General features: G+C 32.3%; 1 protein-coding gene across 4 annotated transcripts in view; it reads right to left on the bottom strand.

The window, feature by feature from the left end:
• LOC138157927 (uncharacterized) overlaps positions 1 to 6193 on the bottom strand; it is a 33985-nt gene that overhangs the window by 7586 nt on the left and 20206 nt on the right. The window lies entirely within an intron of this gene.

The raw sequence follows: 6193 nt of genomic DNA, 5'->3' as shown, positions 1-6193 counted from the left end.
CTCTCTCTCTCTCTCTCTCTCTCTCTCTCTCTCTCTCTCTCTCTCTCCTTTTAACTGTCCTAATAATAATAAAGTTCTTAGGAGTTACAAGTATCATCTTCTTATATAGGAATGTAAACAGTTTAACCTTATTGAGTCTCTTAGGATTTCTCTTTCATGTTTACCTTTTTATGCTTCCCTTGAGTGTTATATTTGAAAGTCAAACTTTCTATTCAGTTTTGGTCTTTGCATCAGGACTGCTTGAAAGTCCTCTATTTTATTAAATATCTATTTTTTTCCTCTGAAGGATTATACTCAGTTTTGCAGGGTAGATTTATTTTTGGTTGTAATTCTATCTACTTCATCTTCTGAAATATATTCCTAGCCCTCTACCCTTTAATGTGGAAGCTGCTAAATCTTTTGTGATCATGACTATGGCTCTGAGATATTTGAATTGTTTCTTTCTGGTTGCTTGCAATATTTTCTCCTTGATCTAGGAGGTATATTATAGCTATATTTGACCATAATATTTCTTGGGGTTTTCATTTTGGAATCTCTTTCAGGAGGTGATTCGTGGATTGGTGGATTCTTTCAGTTTCCATTTACCATCAGGGCAATTTTCCTTGATAACTTCTTAAAATGTCTAGGGTTTTTTTTTCTTAATCATGGCTTTGAGATAGTTCAATATTTTTAAAATTATCTCTTTTTAAAAACAGCATTTGTTTTTTCCAATCGTATGTAAAGACAATTTCCAACTTTCATTTTTTGAAAGATTTTGAGTTCCGATTTTTTTTCACTCCTTCCCTCTCCTTACTACTCCCCAAGATGGCAAGCAATCTGATAGAAGTTATATCCATGCCATCATGTTAAAGACATTTCCACATTAGCTTTGTTGTGAAAAAAGAAACAGAAGGTAAAAAACACACCCCAAAAAAGTGAAAATAGTACACTTCAATCTGCATTCAGACTCTATCAATTCTTTCTTGGATGTGGATAGAATTTTCCATCATGAGTTTTTTTGTAATTATCTTGTATTGTATTACTGAGAAGAGCTGTTAATCATAATTGATCATTGCACAATGTTACAGTCATTGTGTACAATGTTCTCCTGGTTCTGCTTGCTTCACTCAGCATCAGTTCGTGTAAGTTCAGGCTTTTCTGAAGTCTGCCTGCTCATCATTTCTTAAAACACAATAGTATTCATTACATTCATATATCACAACTTGTTCAGCCATTTCCCAATTGATGGGCATCCCCTCAATTTCCAATTATTTGCCACAACAAAAAGAGCTGCTATAAATATTTTTGTATATTGGTCTTTTCCCCTTTTTATGATCTCTTTAGGATACAGACCTAGTAGTGGTATTGCTGGATTAAAAAGTAAGCACAGTTTGGTTGCCCTTTGGGGATAGTTCTAAATTGCTATCCAATGGTTGGATCAATTCACAACTGCACCAATAATGCTTTAGTATCCCAATTTTCCCACATCTTCTCCAACATTTTTTATTTTCCTTTTCTGTCATATTAGCCAATCTGATAGGTCTGAAATGGTACCTCAGAGTTGTTTTAATTTGCATTTCTCTAATCAATAGTGATTTGGAGCATTTTTTTCATGTGACTATAGACAGCTTTGATTTTTTTCATGTGAAAACTTCCTGTTCATATCCTTTGACCATTTATCAACTAGGAAATGACTTGTATTCTCATAAATTTAACTCATTTCTTTACATATTTGAGAAATGAAGCCTTTATCAAAGACACTTGCTGTAAAAATTACTTCTTAGCTTTCTGCTTTCCTTCTAATCCTGGCTGCACTGGTTTTATTTGTGGAAAAGCTTTTTAGCTTAATATAATCAGAATTATCCATTTTGCATTTTGTAATGCTCTCTATCTTCTTGTTTGGTCACAAATTCTTTCCTTCCTCATAGATTTGAGAAGGAAAGTATTCCTTACTCTCCTGATTTGCGTATGGTATCATCTCTTGTATAAATCATGCACCCATTTTGACCTCATCTTGGTATATGCTGTGAGTTGCTGGTCCACACATAGCTTCTGCCATACTATTTTCCAGTTTTGCCAGAAGTTTTTTTTTCCAAATAGTGAGTTCTTATCTCAGGAGGTGAAGTTTTTGAGTTTATCAAACAGTAGATTACTATAGTCATTTACTATACCACACACACACACACACACACACACACACACACACACACACACACCAATCTATTTCTTAGCCAGTACCAAATAGTTTTGATGATTGTCACTTTATAATATAGTTTTAGATCTTGTACTGCTCAGTCACCTTCGTTTGCATTTTTCTCATTAATTCCCTTGATATTCTTGACCTTTTGTTCTTCCAGATGAATTCAGTTATACTTTTTTCCACCTCCATAAAATAATTTTTGGTAGCTTGATTGGTATGACACTGAATAAGTAAATCAATTTAGTAGAATTGTCATTTTTATTATATTATCTCAGCCTACTCATAACCAATTGATAGTTTTCAAATTATTTAGATCTAACTATATTTGTGTGAAAAGTGTTTTGTAATTGTGTCCCTATAGTTCCTGGGTTTGTCATGGCAGGTAGATTCCCAAATATTTTTATACTGTTTACATTTATTTTAAAAGGAATTGCTCTTTCTATTTCTTGGTGCAAGGGTTTTTAAATTTTTTTTTAGTAATATATGGAAATGTTGGTGATTTATGAGGGTTTTTTTTAATATCCTGGAATTCTGCTTAATTAATTGTTTCAATTAGTTTTTAGTTTATTTTCTAGGATTCTCTAAGTATACCATCATATCATCTGCAAAGAGTGATAACTTTGTTTCTTCATGGCCTATTCTAATTCCTTTGATTTCTTTTTCTTCACATTGCTAAAACTAACATTTCTAGTACAATATTGAATGCTAGAGGTGATAATGGACATCCTTGTTTCATCCCTGATCTTATTGGGAAGTCTTCTAGATTATCCCCATTACAGATAATGCTTTCTGATGGTTTTAGGTAAATACTACATATCATTTTAAGGAAAGCTTCATTTATTCCTATGCCCTCTAGTATTTTTAATAGGAATAGGTGCTGTATCTTGTTTTTTCTGCATCTATTGAGATAACCATAGGATTATTGTTGGTTTTGTTATTGATAGGGTCAATTATGCTGATAGTTTTCCTAACATTAAATAAGCCTTGCCTTCCTGGTATAAATCCCACCTGGCCATAGCATATTATTCTAGTGATAAATTGTAATCTCCTTGATAATATTTTATTTATAGTTTTTGCATCAATATTCACTAGGGAAATTGGTCTACAATTTTCTTTCTCTGTTTTGGCTCTTCCTGGTTTAGGTATCAACACCATATTTGTGTCATAAAATGAATTAGAATTCTTTCTTCCCCTATTTTCCCAAAGAGTTTATACAGTATTGGAATTAATAGTTCTTTAAATGTTTGGTAGAATTCACTTGTAAATCCATCTGGCCCTGGTGACTTTTTCTTATTGAATTCATTGATGACTCCTTCAATTTCTTTTTCTAAAATGGGGTTAATTATTCTATTTCTTCTGTTAATCTGAGCAGTTTACAGTTTTGTAAATATTTATCCATTTCACTTAGATCATCAGATTTGTTGGCACACAACTGGGCAAAATAGCTCTGAAGTATTGCTTTAATTTCTTCTTCATTGGAGGTAAATTCATCCTTTAAATGTTTGGTACTGGTAATATGGTTTTCTTCTTTAAAAAAATCAAATTAACAAAAGGTTTGTCTATTTTATTTTTTTCTCATAAAACCAGCTTTTAGTTTTATTTATTAGCTCAATGGTTTTCTTATTTTCAATTTTGCTAATCTTTCCCTTGATTTTCAGGATTTCTAATTTGGTGTTTAATTGGGGATTAAATTTTGTTTCTAGCTTTTTAGTTGCATGCCCAATTCACTGATCTCTCCTCTTTCTATTTTATTGATATAAGCATTTACAGATACAAAAAATTCCCCCTAAGTACTGTTTTGCCTGCATCCCATAAATTTTGGTCTACTGTTTCCCTATTTTCATTCTCTATAACAAAATTGATTATTTCTATGATTTGCTGTTTGATCCACCCATTATTTAGGATTAGATTATTAAATTTTCAATTAATTTTAATGCATCTTTCCATGGTCCTTTATTAAATGTAATTTTTATTGCATCATGATCTGAAAAGGATACACTTAGTATTTCTGCCTTTCTGCATTTGAATATGAGGTTTTTATGCCCTAATACATGGTTATTGTTTGTGTAGGTGCCATGTGCCTCTGAAGAAAAGGTATATTCACCATTCAATTTTCCACAGAGGTCTATCATATCTAACTTTTCTAAAATTATATTTGCCTGCTTATTTCTTATTTTGTGGTTTGATTTATCTAGTTCTAACAGGGAAGGTTGAGGTCCCCGCTAGTATAGTTTTATTGTCTATTTCCTCCTGTGCTCACTTAATTTCTTCTATAGAAATCTGAATGCTATACCATTTGGTGCATATATATTTAGTATTGATATCACTTCATTGTCTGTGGTATCTTTTAGCAAGATGTAGTTTTCTTCTTTGTCTCTTTTAATTAGATATATTTTTTTGCTTTTGCTTTGTTTGAGATCATGATTGCTACGTGGTTGTTGTTTTTTAACTTCAGCTGAAGCATAATATATTTTGCTCCATCCTTTTACCTTTACTTTGTATGTCTCTCTGCTTCAAATGTGTTTCTTGTAAACTTGTAGGATTCTGGTTTTTCATCCTGTCTGCTATCCACTTCCATTTTATGGGAGAGTTCACATTCTCAGTTATAATTACTGTGTATTTCCCTCCATGCTATTTATCCTGTTTACACTTTTCTCTCTCCTTTTGCCCTTTCCCTCCTCAGCAGTGTTTTGCTTATGACAGCACCTCCCTCAATCTACCCTCTCTTACATCAACCCACCCTCTTTTTCTTTTTTTTCTTTCTTCCTCCTACTTCCCTACAGGCTAAGATAGGTATCTATATCCAACTGATTGTGTGTGTTATTCTCTCTTGGAGCCAAATCTGATGAGAGTGAGGTTCAAACAATGCTCATCCTCCTCCCTTCTTTCCCTCTATTGTATTAGGTCTCTTGCACCTCTTCATCTATTCTGCCTCCCTTCTTCTCATAGTATAATTCTTTTTTTCACCCTTTAATTATTTTTATATCATCATATCAAAGTCGACTTTTATTTGCACTCTCTATGTAGATATTCTTTCTAACTATCCTAATAGAGATACATTTCTTAACAGTTACAAATATCATCTTCCCCTATAGGAATGTAAAATTTTACCTTATTTAATTACATGCTTTTTTTCTTTCCTTTTTACTTTTTTATGCTTCTTTTGTGCCTTGTATTTGAAAAACAATTTTCAGTTGAGCTTTTGTCTTTTCATAAGGAAGGTCTGAAAGTCCCCTATTTCTTTGAATGTCCATTTCTCCTCCTCCTCCTCCTTCCCCCCAAAAAAAAGATTATGTTCAATTTCTTGGTTATAATCCAAGTTCCTTTACCTTCTGGAACATCATATTCCAAGCACTAATGTAGAAACTTCTTAGTCCTGTGTAATTCTGACTGTAGCTCCTTGATACTTGAATTAATTTCTTTCTGTCTGCTAGCAGTATTTTCTCCTTGGCCTGAGAGTATCTGACACATAGTAGGAACTTAAAAAAAATGCTTATTTACCAACAGTAAATTCCAGCTGAATGAAAGACAAACATAAATAACCCTAGAAAAAAGGGAATAAAATGTAATAAAGTATTCAAATAATTTGTGGGAGGTAAAGTATTTTTGATTCAATAAATGGAAGGACTTATTGATGATAAGAGATATGATTGAGTTTCTAAACCCTTCTATAAAACAAAACAATGTAATTAAGGGAAAAATAATGTATTTGGTAAATATTTATGATTAATATGATAGATAAGAAATTACTAAAAACCTCATAATGGCAGCTATAAGTCCATGATTGATAAAAGCATTTGAATGGACGATTTTCTTTTTTTTAAAAATTCTGTACAACTTGCTATTCCTTTTAAATATATAATAAAGTTATGTAAATTTCTTTTCCCCCCTTTTTTCTTCCTTCCTCCCCCACCATAGACATACATACACACACACACACACACACACACACACACACACGTAAAATCATTCCATACATACTTCTATTTATCAGTACTTTCTCTGGATGCAGAC

The sequence above is a fragment of the Petaurus breviceps genome, unplaced genomic scaffold, assembly GCF_028583685.1.
Source record: "Petaurus breviceps papuanus isolate PSGF00001 unplaced genomic scaffold, PetGlider_PUasm1.0 174, whole genome shotgun sequence".
Lineage (NCBI taxonomy): Eukaryota > Metazoa > Chordata > Mammalia > Diprotodontia > Petauridae > Petaurus > Petaurus breviceps.
The sequence above is the reverse complement of the archived record's forward strand: the minus strand, read 5'-3'. Positions and strand labels throughout refer to the sequence as shown.